The following is a 15,599-nucleotide window of genomic DNA, read 5'->3' as shown; positions in this document are numbered from 1 at the left end:
CTGGGGCTATCAGTGTACCAACACACGGCCCTGAGGCTGCTTCATTTGATGAGAAACGGCATGGTTTGTGTTTTTACATTTGGGCCCCTGGGGCCCGTGACCTTGACCTCTGGGGCCAAGATGGGCAAAAGGCACTTCTACAGGGTAGGGCCCATAAGTGTACCACATATGGGCCCTGGGGCCCTTGTAGTTTTAGCGCTAGCCTTGACAGAATGATGTGTTTGATAGGAGGAGAAGGAGGAGAAGAAACCATAGGATGGCACTAGAAGGCTATATATTTGTACACAAATACGGCTATACCCGCATGTTATCGGTGTACCCAAACTTACAGTCCTTATTTGCTGAGGACTTAGAATAAAGAAATTGTATGTGTAAACAGTGAAAGTCCAAGTCACAAGCTTTAATTGAATGTAGGTTGCACTGTCGTAGCACTTAAAATAAAGAAATTGTAAAAGTCTCCTCCCAGGGAGTCGTCTCTCTTACTCTTCATAGGTTGCTGTTGTCAGTCTCTCTTACTCACAGTGAGGCTATGCAATATAATTCAGGGGAAACTATTCCGGAGGGAGTATGTAAATTAAATGGAATAGCCATTTCAGAGGGAGTCTGTAAATTAAACGGAACAGCCTTATTTGCGGCCATTTCAGAGGGAGTATGTAAATTAAATGGAACAGCCAATGGGTATGTAATTTAACTGGAACAGCCTTAACGCTTCACGCTGGTATTTCCAATTGTGATATAATACGACCTGTCTGTTTAATCCTACGTGTGTGTGGGGTGGATGGGTGTGTGGGTGTTAGTAACAATATAATTCACAGGTGCTATCTGTGTACATATTTTGAGCCCGGAAGCTGCTTTCTTTAGTGAGAAACGGCCCGCCCCTTTGTTTTAACATTTGGGGCCCTGGGGCCCATAATATTTGACTTATGAGGCCCATGTACATAATTATGTTGAAATATAATTCTCTAGTGCTATCAGTAGACTCAAGCTGGCCACTGTAGCTACTTTATTTACTGAGTAACGGCCGGCCTTATGTTTTAGCGTTTGGGGCCCTGGGGCCAATATTATGTGATATATGGGGCTCATATGTACATATAACAATGCAATTATCAGGTGCAATCTGTGTACAAACTCTGAGCCATAAAGCTGCTTTATATGATGAGAAACGGCCGGCCCTTTGTTTTAACATTTGGGGCCCTGGGGCCCAATATATATGACTTATGGGGCTCATGTACATATGTTAAAGTATGATTCTCAAGTGCTATCAGTAGACTCAAGCTGGGCATTGTAGCTGCTTTATTTACTGAGTAATGGCCGGCCCTATGTTTTAGCGTTTGGGGCCCTGGGGCCCATATTATGTGACACATGGGGGTTATATATACATATGACAATATAATACTAAAAGACCTATCTGTGTACCAAATCTGAACCCTGTAGCTACTTTATTTGCTGAGAAACGGCTGGCCCCTTTGTTTTAACATTAGGGCCCTAAGCCCCCAGCCTTGCACATCTGGGGCCAAAATGGGCAAAAGGCACATCTACAACTTAGGGCCCATACATATGCCACATATGAGCCCTAGTGATCTTGTACTTTTAGAGCTAGCCTTGTCAATCTGTTGCCCCTTATTTTTAACATTTGGGGCCCTGGGGCCCATAATATATAACACATGGGGCTCATGTATACTTGTAAATATAGAGTACCCCTGGGGCTATCAGTGTACCAACACACGGCCCTGAGGCTGCTTCATTTGATGAGAAACGGCATGGTTTGTGTTTTTTTTTACATTTGGGCCCCTGGGGCCCGTGACCTTGACCTCTGGGGCCAAGATGGGCAAAAGGTACTTCTACGGGGTAGGGCCCATAAGTGTACCACATATGGGCCCTGGGGCCCTTGTAGTTTTAGCGCTAGCCTTGACAGAATGATGTGTTTGATAGGAGGAGAAGGAGGAGAAGAAACCATAGGATGGCACTAGAAGGCTATATATTTGTACACAAATACGGCTATACCCGCATGTTATCGGTGTACCCAAACTTACAGTCCTTATTTGCTGAGGACTTAGAATAAAGAAATTGTATGTGTAAACAGTGAAAGTCCAAGTCACAAGCTTTAATTGAATGTAGGTTGCACTGTCGTAGCACTTAAAATAAAGAAATTGTAAAAAGTCTCCTCCCAGGGGAGTCGTCTCTCTTACTCTTCATAGGTTGCTGTTGTCAGTCTCTCTTACTCACAGTGAGGCTATGCAATATAATTCAGGGGAAACTATTCCGGAGGGAGTATGTAAATTAAATGGAATAGCCATTTCAGAGGGAGTATGTAAATTAAACGGAACAGCCTTATTTGCGGCCATTTCAGAGGGAGTATGTAAATTAAATGGAACAGCCAATGGGTATGTAATTTAACTGGAACAGCCGTAACGCTTCACGCTGGTATTTCCAATTATGATATAATACGATCTGTCTGTTTAGTCCTACGTGTGTGGGGTGGATGGGTGTGTGGGTGTTAGTAACAATATAATTCTCAGGTGCTATCTGTGTACATATTCTGAGCCCGGAAGCTGCTTTCTTTGATGAGAAAGGGCCCGCCCTTTGTTTTAACATTTGGGGCCCTGGGGCCCATAATATTTGACTTATGAGGCCCATGTACATAAATATGTTGGAAGTGTAATTTCTAGTGCTATCAGTAGACTCAAGCTGGCCACTGTAGCTACTTTATTTACTGAGTAACGGCCGGCCCTATGTTTTAGCGTTTGGGGCCTTGGGCAAATATTATGTGATATATGGGGCTCATATGTACATATAATAATGTAATTCTCAGGTGCAATCTGTGTACAAACTCTGAGCCATAAAGCTGCTTTATATGATGAGAGACGGCCGGCCCTTTGTTTTAACATTTGGGTCCCTGGGGCCCAATATATATGACTTATGGGGCTCATGTACATATGTTAAAGTATGATTCTCAAGTGCTATCAGTAGACTCAAGCTGGGCATTGTAGCTGCTTTATTTACTGAGTAACGGCCGGCCCTATGTTTTAGCGTTTGGGGCCCTGGGGCCCATATTATGTGACATATGGGGTTATATATACATATGACAATATAATACTAAAAGACCTATCTGTGTACCAAATCTGAACCATGTAGCTACTTTATTTGCTGAGAAACGGCCGGCCCTTTGTTTTAACATTATGGCCCCTGGGGCCCCCAGCCTTGTACATCTGGGGCCAAAATGGGCAAAAGGCACATCTACAACTTAGGGCCCATACATATGCCACATATGAGCGCTAGTGATCTTGTACTTTTAGAGCTAGGCTTGTCAATCTGTTGCACTATATTTTAACATTTGGGCCCCTGGGGCCCATAATATATAACATATGGGGCTCTTGTATATTTGTAAATATAGAGTACCCCTAGGGCTATCAGTGTACCAACTCAGGGCCCTGAGGCTGCTTCATTTGATGAGAAATGGCGTGCATTGTATTCTCACATTTGGGCCCCTGGGGCCCGTGACCTTTGACCTCTGGGGCCGAGATGGGCAAAAGGCACTTTTACGGGGTAGGGCCCATAAGTGTACCACATATGGGCCCCAGGGGCTTTGTAGTTTTAGCGCTAGCCTTGACAGAATGATGTGTTTGATGGAGGAGAAGGAGGAGAAGAAGAAAGCACAGGATAACAATATACCCGTCCATGCTTCGCATGCGGGTATAAATATACCCGTTCATGCTTCGCATGCGGGTATAACAACTGAACAGAATGATACTACACATTCATGTTCAACTATTAACACTGATTTTATTGTTGCACGGCACAATGCTGTTATCGCTGATGTTACTTTTTAATACGTTCATGTGTTAATGGATTATCTTTCTTGTTTTTTCCTTCATTTTCATTCTCTCTCTCTCTCTCTTTCTTCCTTATTTATAATTACACTTGCATTCACTTGTAAAAAGTTGTAAACATTAAAGTTACTGGTTTTTAATGTTGGTGTTAAATAACATGTTATGAACAATAGCATTAATAGAAGAAGTTAATTAATGCTAGGAAGTTTTATTAAGTTTAACGTGCAATATGGTGATCAATATTAATTATTACCAGCTGTACATGCTGATACTTCACACATTATGTTCAATTTATACATGATGCAGTCATGTCTACAGTAGAATTCATCTCGACCTTTGCAGGACTTAAACCCCATTAAAAGCTATTAAACCAAGATAACACTCATTGAAACAGCTCAACTGATTAAATCGGATCTTCTCTGGTTGTGCACAAGTGTCTGTTTTATATGTGCGATACCGCAATAAAGCTGGTATTATAGCTTCAGTTGGGTAACCAATTATAAAGGAAACGAAAGGAAACAATTGTATGTGTACCTTTGTTCACGAAATGAGACAATGGCCTGCTTTTTGTAAACCAGCATTCTTGAAAATGAGCAACATAATGATTGTTGACTTAACACGGTTTGGAAATAATTTCTTCATATTTTTGGTGTTATCTGTCGTTTACATATCCTTCCTAAAACACAAAAGTGCGACCTCTCCAAACACCTAAATTAGCTAAAAATTTAGGACATGTTACAAAACTATATTTTCTAGAATTTCATAGAATAGTTTAAATGTAGCTTGTACCGTTTTTTTGTGGCATCCTTCAGAACGGAGCGGTCCGTTACCAATATAGCTCAATATTTTCGGTCAAATCTCCATTCAATTAACACGGGGAGTTGGCTAGCTATGAGCTAGCTATGCTTTGCCCTCACTCATATTCTACGAAAGTGCGACCCCTTCTGAACATCTAACCTAGCTGTAATTTTAGGTCATGTTAGAGAAATATATTTGCTAGAAGTTTGGAGAATAGTTTAAATATTGGCTGGTTATTTTTCACACAGTGATGTTAACTAGGCAATGCCCATATACCTATAACATACACTGTTTGTAGAGGTCACGTGTCAATGGTGAGAGCACTGTGTATTGTGTATAGGAAAACGGACAGTAACTGCAGTATGATTAACATATCATTGATGTTAATCATTAACACGTTCATGTGTTAAACAGTTATCGTTGTTGTTTCTTCCCACGTTTTCTTTTTCTCTTTCTTTCTTTCTTTCTTTCTTTCTTTCTTTCTTTCTTTCTTTCTTTCTTTCTTTCTTTCTTTCTTTCTTTCTTTCTTTCTTTCTTTCTTTCTTTCTTTCTTTCTTTCTTTCTTTCTTTCTTTCTTTCTTTCTTTCTTTCTTTCTTTCTTTCTTTCTTTCTTTCTTTCTTTCTTTCTTTCTTTCTTTCTTTCTTTCTTTCTTTCTTTCTTTCTTTCTTTCTTTCTTTCTTTCTTTCTTTCTTTCTTTCTTTCTTTCTTTCTCCATTTCTTTCCCCATAGCAAAAAGAAAAGTTTCCCGGTGACCACCCGATTACCATTCGGGGGTCATCAGAAACCTTTCAGGTACATTTTCCAGCTTGCTTACTTACGTTTGTGCTATTTATGCATAAAACGGCTAATCTATCTTTACAAAACGCATCTTTTTTAGTAAACAAAAGGCTAAAGATGGCATTATGAGATTTATCTTTTATCATTACACTCATCTGCTCAACTACCACGGTAGCCGAACGGTAAAGCACTAGATGCGTAATCGAAGGAAGTTTAGAATCGCTGGTTCGAGTCCCAACGAAGCCTGTGGAAACATGATCGCATTCCGAAATGAAGGGAATTGTCGGTAAATCATGTATCGTATCCTTAATTCGAGTGGTGTCCTCGAACTGTGATGGCTTTCCACAACTTCCTGTCTTCCATTGCTGTCCACAACTTCCTGTCTTCCATTGATGTCCACAACTTCCTGTCTTCCATTGCTACCTTTTCCAGAGTTATCCGAAAGTGCCCGCTAGCGGATACCTTGCGGATACCTACTTAAGTTATCCAAAAGTTTTCGGGTAGACATCCGGAAGTCTCCCAAAAACTCAAATATTTCAAATCAGTTACTCAAAAGGTTCCCAGAAACTTAGATTCTTTGCAGGAGTTACCCGGTGGTTATCCGCTTTTAATTTGACCTTGAAATAGCATAAAGCATCTTAAGAATGCATTGTGGCTGGGTATATGGTCAAAGGTCACTGAATGAATTCAAAATGGAGTAGCTAGCTGTTGGCAGTTGGAATTTATATCCTGCAGAATATATTTGGGCAATTCCGCGGTAACGGAATTACAATTCAGAGAAATGTTGGCCCCAGTTTTAAATGCTGTGGCTTAGTATTATGGTCAAACTGATTATGAAAACTTTTATCAGGTCAGATGATACCTCTGCTATCATATAGAAATAAAAATTTGGAAACTTCCTGCATGTGGAAAGATCCAAGACCCAAAGAGTACTGGTAACGGAATTACGGCACAAATTTGGGTCTTATTTTTCCATTGACTTTCAAAAGAATTTCTATGAAATCTAACAGGTATTGGCCTTAGGTTGATCTTGGTTTTTATTACCTATGCTATTAACTATAACCTGGCATGAATTGTTTCGGCTATATTTTTTGGATATTCCAGCACTAGACCTTTTTCCCAAAAAAGGCAGCGGTAACGGAATTACGAAAAATGGTAACGGAATTACGTCTCTGAAATATACCACAATAAATAACATTTCTTAAACATCAGATTGTCCGAAATGGCTGTGTTAACACTTCATAAGTTCCCAACTTTAATATCAACCATAATACAAGTCACCTGTATTTCAAATTTAGTCATATGACTTCTGTAGATACGATAAAAACTATATCAAAAATGGAAAATACAAAATTTCACATATAAATTGTACCCTGAAATGTAATTAACCACTCTCATTGAATTCCTTGACCTCAAAAACATAGAAAACAGCACCAAAATCAGTAGAATAGGACACAGAATAAAAAAATTACATAGACATTTGACGCGAAATGGTAATTGTCAACCCCCCCCCCCGACCCCCCTTTCCAAATTGTTTTTTGGGATGGATCAACTCATTTTTTGGCCAATTTCAATGAAATTGGTGTCAAAATGCTCGGGAGATCCTACTCCACCAAATAAGCTGGAGCCCTAAGGAATTTAAAACATCACCCTTTTTTTACGCCTATACAGCCCATCCATAATGTACTCAATTTGTTGATTTAGAAAACAACATAAAATTTCAAAGTAATTATGGTGAATGGTGACCATTATACAAGTCAATATTTGTATATGGTGTCAACTAAACCCTGGAAGGATTTAGTTGGGTTACATTTTTATGGATACTTCATGGTCGACCTTTTCCCCCCAAAAAACGGAATTACGAAAACGGTAACGGAATTACATTTTCAGACATTTACCTGGAAAAATGGAAATGTTTTAACATTTTAAACATCAGATCATCAGAAATGGCTGTGTTAACACTTCAAATGTTACCAACTTTAATATCAACCATAATACAAATCCTGTTTGTCAAATTAAAAACTATTCGGGGGATATACCTCCTAAAAATTGTTTATTTGGAAAACGACATGACACTGTTCTTTTAAATAAAATGGTGTTTGATGCCAACATGCAAGTCAGTCATTGTTTGTATGGTGTAAATTATATCCTGGCAGGATTTTAGGGGGTTATGTGTTCATGGGTACTCCATACACTACCTTATAGTTCTAGTAATAGGCAGCGGTAACAGAATTACAAAAATGAAAATGGAGTTACATCCTTGTAAGTTTACCTGGAAAAATTCTTGAACATTAGATTATCAGATATGGTTGTTTTAACATTTCAATGTTAATATCAACCAAAATAGAAGTCACCTGGATGGTAAACTGAAAACTATTGGGAGGATATACCTACTGACAAATTTTGTTGCAACATTCATGTATAATTGTAAGTCAATCTTTGTTTTTATGGTCACTGTAACAGTGAATTGAAAAGCGCGCGCTTCAAAGTTGGCCAATTTTAGAAAACATCCATGTCGATAAATGAATTTCCTCATATGCTTCATTTATCCAAATTGTTTGAATTTTTGATATATGGTGTGTGAAGCCTTTCCGAGGCTACCATCGGGTCCCCAAAAATTAAAAATTGTTTTGTTTAAGAGCTACTGCCTGTTTTTATGGATTTTGGAAGATCGCTCATAAATCAGTAAATATAGGCCTATTGAAATAAAGGGACCTACCACCATTTAGCTGAAATACTAATCTTTCTTAGCATGTAAATTATTTCCGTCGACAACGAATGAAGCACTTGCCTAAAACTAGTTGAAACAAAACATTATATCAAAGATATTTTAGGGAGTAATTTTCCAAACCACAATAGCTCTAAGCCATTGTATGTGTGTCCAAGGCCATACTATTTTTGTATACGCGGTACAGTGGGAATGGCTGTGCCTTTTACCATTTGTCATCCCATGTTAATCCAGATAACAAAATGTTCATTTAAAGTCTCATTGCAAATGAATTTTGATTTTTACTTTTCGGATTTGGCTTTGAGCAATGGTGACACATACCATGTTTACAGAAAAAAATGAAAATTCTATTCCAGACATCGTCAAAATGTCAAACTTTGTATGTTTTGTATTATATTTAAGTAATTAACGGCAGTTTCTTTATTCAACATCCTAACAGGTTCATACTTGACATATTTATGGTGAATGAATAGACTTTCATTAAATATTGAAAAAATCCAAAATTACTCATGCCTAATTTACATTAAAATATCATGAATACATAATTACCTGTAATTAGCTAATTTGCATAATTAATTACTTTTTGTGTATTTTTTGTTATCAATTGAAATAACTTTGTATACATATGTGTGCAAAAAAAACCGCACCATGATATCATGGCATCGATTTTGCATATTAATTAGCTGAACTTAATCATTTTTTCACCTTTAATTTGTCTGCAGATTGGCTGAATTTGCTAAAATAGTATATTTGGTTAATTTATTATAATTATTCAATGATAGATTTTTTAATTTTGTTTTCTTTAACGAAGTTAGGAGAGATAGGCATTTAACCTGCGATACTTAAATTAACGCTGCTTTTTTAAGCAAGCGTCCAAATAAACCTTCAAAATCTCGAAATGTGCCAATTTTGTCATTATAGCCATTTGTGGCAGGTTTTAATTCCATTTACGAGCATCTTAAAATTGACACTACATCACAATGCATTGACCGATTTCAATTCCGTTTTTTGATTTTTGATGCTTTAATAAAGCTCATTCGTGTAGAAACATTAAATAATGTGTTTCTGCTGCATTTATTTTTGAGGTGATATGCCTACTAATATATGACACATTTGAATATGTTTTAGTTTATATCTTTTCTAGTAAATCATACATGATTTTGACAGTAAATTAATGTTAATCAAATTACTAATCATCAGCTAATGTGTCAATTAACTGATATAAGCTTTATGTTAATTGTTGTATAAAATACATTATAATATTTGATATAAAAATTATAGGTTGTTAGTGATGTGATCATATTTAGGTACTGTAATACATGTATGCTGATATCATAACAATTTGGTTGTACATTAAATGAAAGGTATGCACCTTACATTGTATAAAGGTGAACCAAATTAAATCAAAAGAATATTTTTGTTCAATAACTACAATTACATTGTACACTTTCAAGTTTCTTATAGCAATTAAGATAGCACTATATAGCTTAACTGCCATGACTGCAGAGTGGTATTTCTCCAAAAACTACAATTCAAATAATAAGCTATAAAATTGCCTAATAAATTTGTGCATATACTCATGTATTTGTATTTCTGCATTCCCCAAAAGGTCAACAGGAAGTCTCCAAAGAGATCACCAGGTATATCGTCACCAAAAGTTATCCGCTAGGTCCCCGTAAAGTTATCGGGTAGTTATCCGCTAATTCCCAAAAAAAGTCACCGGGTAGTTACCCGCTAGTTTCCCAAAAAAGTCATCGGGTAGTCATCCGGTATCTATTACCTGAAAGGTATCAACTATGGTTACCCAAATTTATCGGGTAAGTACCCGCTACCTAGCTAATTTGCATGTGAAATTTGCCGGTGTCTACCCGGTGACTATCGGGAAGTTATCCGAAAAGGTCTCATTTTTTCACGGCAGTGAAATGATGCCACTTGCACCCACATCTCATATGCACAGTTTATCCCTTACATACCCTGTGTCTTGAATAGCTATATAGCCCACCAACCTTGTAGTTAAAGAGACTAGGAAATAATTCCTAATATCTCATACCTAAATTTGTGTGCCTTTATCTAATCTTGCCCCACTAACAACTTACTATTTAGCCCTTGGCCGGGGAAGAGTCTGTTAAATGTAGGAATTTTGTAGCCTTTTTTATAAACATGTTTGTAATTGGCTTATAGCCATCACATGGTGACAATACACATAACTGATTGGTTAGCATGTCATGGCCAGGCCTGATCACAAAATAAACATCATCTGTATAGAAAACTATGCAGTAGGCGATTTACTTCAGAAAATTACTACATCGCACAAGTCCATTATCTATAGTTAATTGAATGTTTATTGACTCTGATAACCCATGTGTATAAACCTGTATAATATTGGTGTTCAGTTCATAAAAACAGGACCATGACCCTGACAAAAGCTAGCAAGAGCAAATGGCTGTGTAATCAGTGTTTACTTTAGTGATGAAGGCATCTTGCAATTTTCTTCGTATACTTTAATATAGCCAAATTTGTTTCCTGTATAGGTAGTTTAATCAAAATTCCTTTAAAAGGAATGGGGCGCCCAATGTGAGCTTGGTCGTGATGTGGTGAATTTCATGGTGTTTTGGTATTATTATCTCTTGCAAACCCGGTGACACCTCATTATAGAAATCAGACCTGTCGACTAGTTGTAAGAGGGGATAGCCTTTTCCAGGCACAAATTGCGCCATATAAAGAAAGTTTTGCTACTTTGCAACACAATAAAAACTTAAATGCAAAATGAGATCCTGTAGGTGGCTCCTGAGGGGCTTAAAAACTAAATGCAAAATGAGGTTCTTAAAAATATTGTTTTCCAGAATCAAGACGCAGGTATCATTATTAAGCCTCATATCACTTATTTATTGTCGAATAAGTGCAGAGTAGGTTAGATATGAATATTAAATGTTAGACCAAAGTAGCTCAAAGTACATGTACTATACACCTGATCCGTGAACTTGTCTTTTTTAAAGACAAATTACTCTTCTTGTTTGATATGGGTCTTTCTTTCTTTCTTTCTTTCTTTCTTTCTTTCCAGAAAAGCCTATACAGTCAAACTACATGGCCTGGTTCCCGTTTATATAATAGACCATTACACCTATTGAACTCTGAAGACCTATTAGTTTACATGTTTAACAAAAATTCCTTTATGGTTACCATGGTTACTGACCTTATATCAAAAGATCAGGTCAAGCGCAGTGTGTAATAATCTTTAAAAAATTAATTAAACCAAAACCAAAACCCTTTAGACAAGCAGAACAGGAGCTTCAGAAATATTAAATACAACTATAGTTATTATTATTATTATTATTATTATTATTAAATAATTTTTCAACCATTCCCGTCAAAAGGGGGAATGGTTGAAAAAAGAGAGGGTAATGGAGTTTTGGCACATATATTTGGGCATCTTTTCGATATATTACCCCCTAAAGATGTGTTGACACATGTTTAGGAAACGTTAAAATATGTTTTTAAATTTGAGTTCCCCTACTAACTCTGGCATGTGCAGGGCAAAGATTTTATGGCATGTCAAAAGAGATAGAGAAATGATTTTGGTAAAATCAAAAATGACAAACAACGATCGTTGTATTATAGTAGGCCTATGGCAACAAGTTAGGGGTGGTGCAATAATTATGTGTACCCCGGGGGTGAATTATAGGGGGGGGGCAAAGATTTTTTGGCAGGCCGGCAAAACGACAGGGGGGGGGGGCAAGCGATTTTTGGCAGGGCGAAAGGGGGGCAAGCAATTTTTGGCACAGATATTTGGGCACCGTTTCTATATTACGCCCTAAAAGGCGTAGGAAAACGTTACGAACACGTTCAAATATGCAAAATTTCCTGCTCGCTGCGCTCGCATTATATGTTAAGACAATTTAAGGTTTTAAATTCGGGTTCCCCAAAATCTTGCATGTGTAAGGGGGGGCAAAGATTTTTGGCACGTCAAAAGGGGGGCAAAGGTTTTTGGCACGTCGAAAGGGGGGCAAAGGTTTTTGGCACGGCCAAAGGGGGGCAAGCGATTTTGGCAGACCATTTTGAGAATTCACCCCCGGGGTACACATAATTATTGCACCACCCCTTATTTTAAGTTTAATGTAAGACCTGTCATGGATACATAACGAGATGTTCTGGCATGCTAAAAGTGGGAGGTAAAGCTTTTTAACATTTCAAAAAAATATGCAGGGCAAACGATTTTCGCACATATATTTGGGCACTACGATCGAGATAGTTTAGTTCGTTAATTTATATAAATCAGGGCTAAAACTTACTTACCTTTAATGGCCTATAAAATAGATACAAGAACATAAATCAATCCACTGTATCTACAAACCGCTTATCATTAACCAAATGGTACATACGCAAAAAGTGAACGATATTCCATACAAACCCGATAGAACACAGTCAAAATATGACGGATATTACACGTATTTTGGAATAAACAAGGCAATAGTCAATGAGGTAAGATACTAATTATAGTATCCCATAGGCTCTCAACATGCTCAATATCAGCTAATATCCTCACAGTAAAATTTTAAGGAATGCAACTGAATAGAGGGCGTGAATGTGAGTGAGGCCTGAAAACCTACTAAATTGCCCCTGACATAGCTGAATTTAATTGATCTATACATAGGCTTTGGAACCGGGGGGCTTGAGGAGGCTCAGCCCCCTCAATAATTTTGGTGCTGGGGGCTGGAATACCTTTCAGCCCCCCAATAATCCTAGGTGAACTTAAAAAATTGTGATAAAATAGCCAGGGAAAAGGAGTCTTTGTGACCTATATTTTGCCAAATTTTCTGACTGCGAGGGGGGAAACGCCCACCGCCAGTCTGGCCCGACACAATTTTTTTGTCAAGTTTCAGCCGCCCACCCCCCATGTTGAAAATCTTCTTAAGCCTATCCCAGCAAACACAAAACGTTTTCGACATCATTCGCAAAAATTTTTAAAAGGTTGTCAGAAAACGTTTAAATGTCGGGTTAAATAAGGGATATATTAAGAGTATAAAACGTTTTCATAATCTTAGAAAACATTTTTTGATAATCTACTGTTCAGCAAACAAATATGTTTTACACAAAACGTTTAAATGTCGGGTTATATAAAGGGTATAAAATCGTTTTAATAACATTCCAAAAACATTCTTGAAAACTTGATGCAAAACATTCTAAACAAAATGTTATTTTGGGGTTGAAAAAATATTTTGTGAAAAATGTTTGCCCAAAATATTTGCAATAACGTTTTAAAAACGTTTTCATGACCTTTATATAACCCAACATTTAAATGTTATTAAAAGGTTTTGAAAAAAAAACATTTTAAGAACATTTCTGTGTTTGCTGGATTCAAATATTTTAACATAATGTTATTTAAGTATTGACACAATATTTGGCAAAAATGTTTGCAAAAATAGTTTACAATAACATTTTTTGAAAACATTTAAAAATATTGTTGTAGTGTGTTTTCATACAAAACGTTTTAAATAAGTTATATTTTGGGTTTTGGTTTAAGTAAAAACGTTTTAAAAACATTTAAATGTCGGGTTATATAAAGGTCATGCAACAAACACACTACAACAATATTTTTTAAATGTTTTCGAAATGTCATTGTAAACTATATTTACAAACATTTTTGGCCAAATATTTTGCCAACACTTAAATAACATTATGTTAAAATATTTGCACCCAGCAAACACAGAAATATTTTAAAATGTTTTTTACAAAACGTTTTAATAACATTTAAATGTCGGGTTATATAAAGGTCGTGAAAACATTTTAAAAACGTTATTGTAAATATTTCGGGCAAACATTTTTTGCAACATATTTTTTCAACCCCAAAATAACATTCTGTTTAGAATGATTTGTACCAAGTTTTCAAAAATGTTTTTGGAATGTTATTAAAACGTTATTATACCCTTTATATAGGCACTGGCTAATGTCAGTGCATGTGTGCAAATGGCATCACCCTGCTATATTGCATTTTGAAGGTATTTCGTCTCGGGCCGAAAGTGAACCCTTAACAACTTTTGACCCCAAATATGTGAACATCCTAAATGCACATGGTATAACAATGCATGTGTTAAAGTGGCGTCACCATGCTATACATCTATATACCTTCCTCGAGTCAGTAAAGTAAAATCAAATTTTCTCAAAAACTGATGATTTATGTTAGTTGCATTCCTTGTATGAATTCCTGTCTAAAATGTATACTTTTGTATACTTCTCATCATTACATTAGCTTACATTTAGAGATACAATAATAAAAATCCCTTAAAAAGGGATGAGCAGCGACAAAGTTCATCATTTGGCTATATGGGGAACAAATTTAGAGTAAGCTAAAACAGTTACCTTACCAGAGTCTGAGTTGAGCAAAGTCGTAGCTTGCGACGCCATCACGGCGTCTTCAATTAACTGCTAAATTTAGAGTAATCTTTGTTGCACGAAACCACTGATGTGCGAAGTTTTGTGTGATATCATCATTTGTAGTAATACCCTCAGCTCGCACCAAACACGCACCCCCACACCCCAATCCGCATCCACATCCACACACGAAAGAAAGAAAGAAAGAAAGAAAGAAAGAAAGAAAGAAAGAAAGAAAGAAAGAAAGAAAGAAAGAAAGAAAGAAAGAAAGAAGATGAGGATAAAAGAAAGTATGTGATAAAGAAAGTATTGTTATTATCAATAATAATAGTAGAACCATAAGAAAGAAAGAATGAAAGAAAGAAAGAAAGAAAGAAAGAAAGAAATTGGAAAGAAAGAAAGAAAGAAAGAAAGAAAGAAAGAAAGAAAGAAAGAAAGAAAGAAAGAAAGAAAGAAAGAATGAAAGAAAGAAAGAAAGAAAGAAAGAAAGAAAGAAAGAAAGAAAGAAAGAAAGAAATTGGAAAGAAAGAAAGAAAGAAAGAAAGAAAGAAAGAAAGAAAGAAAGAAAGAAAGAAAGAAAGAAAGAAAGAAAGAAAGAAAGAAAGAAAGAAAGAAAGAAATTGGAAAGAAACAGTAGACAGACAGATAGACAGTTAATTATTAATTGCACGACATGAATTAATATAGTCTTACATACCTGTACGCGTATAGTTTGCAGTGCAGTGTTTATTATTCAATATTCAAACAAACATAAATATCCATGGCACTAAATATCCAAAGTTGAAACCAATAACCAATATAACAATGGTGCTCTGCAATTATACAGGAAAGATGTTATTAAAAAGAAACACGTTTTAAGAGAAATGTTCGTACATATAAAGCCTCTGGCACGGCTTTGTTGTACAATCTGAATCTAATACAGGAAAGTTCAAGGTGTATAGGCCGATAATTATGAAGCAAAAGTTCGTGCCTGTTTTCCGGTTTACAGAAATACAGAGTGAGTTATAAAGACCTGTACCTAACTTCAAAAATAAAAATAACATTCTTACCCTTTACAATTTCAAGTCATATGGGTTCTTGTTTGTTGTTGCATAAT

The sequence above is a fragment of the Amphiura filiformis genome, unplaced genomic scaffold, assembly GCF_039555335.1.
Source record: "Amphiura filiformis unplaced genomic scaffold, Afil_fr2py scaffold_390, whole genome shotgun sequence".
NCBI lineage: Eukaryota > Metazoa > Echinodermata > Ophiuroidea > Amphilepidida > Amphiuridae > Amphiura > Amphiura filiformis.
Note: the sequence above shows the minus strand (reverse complement) of the source record.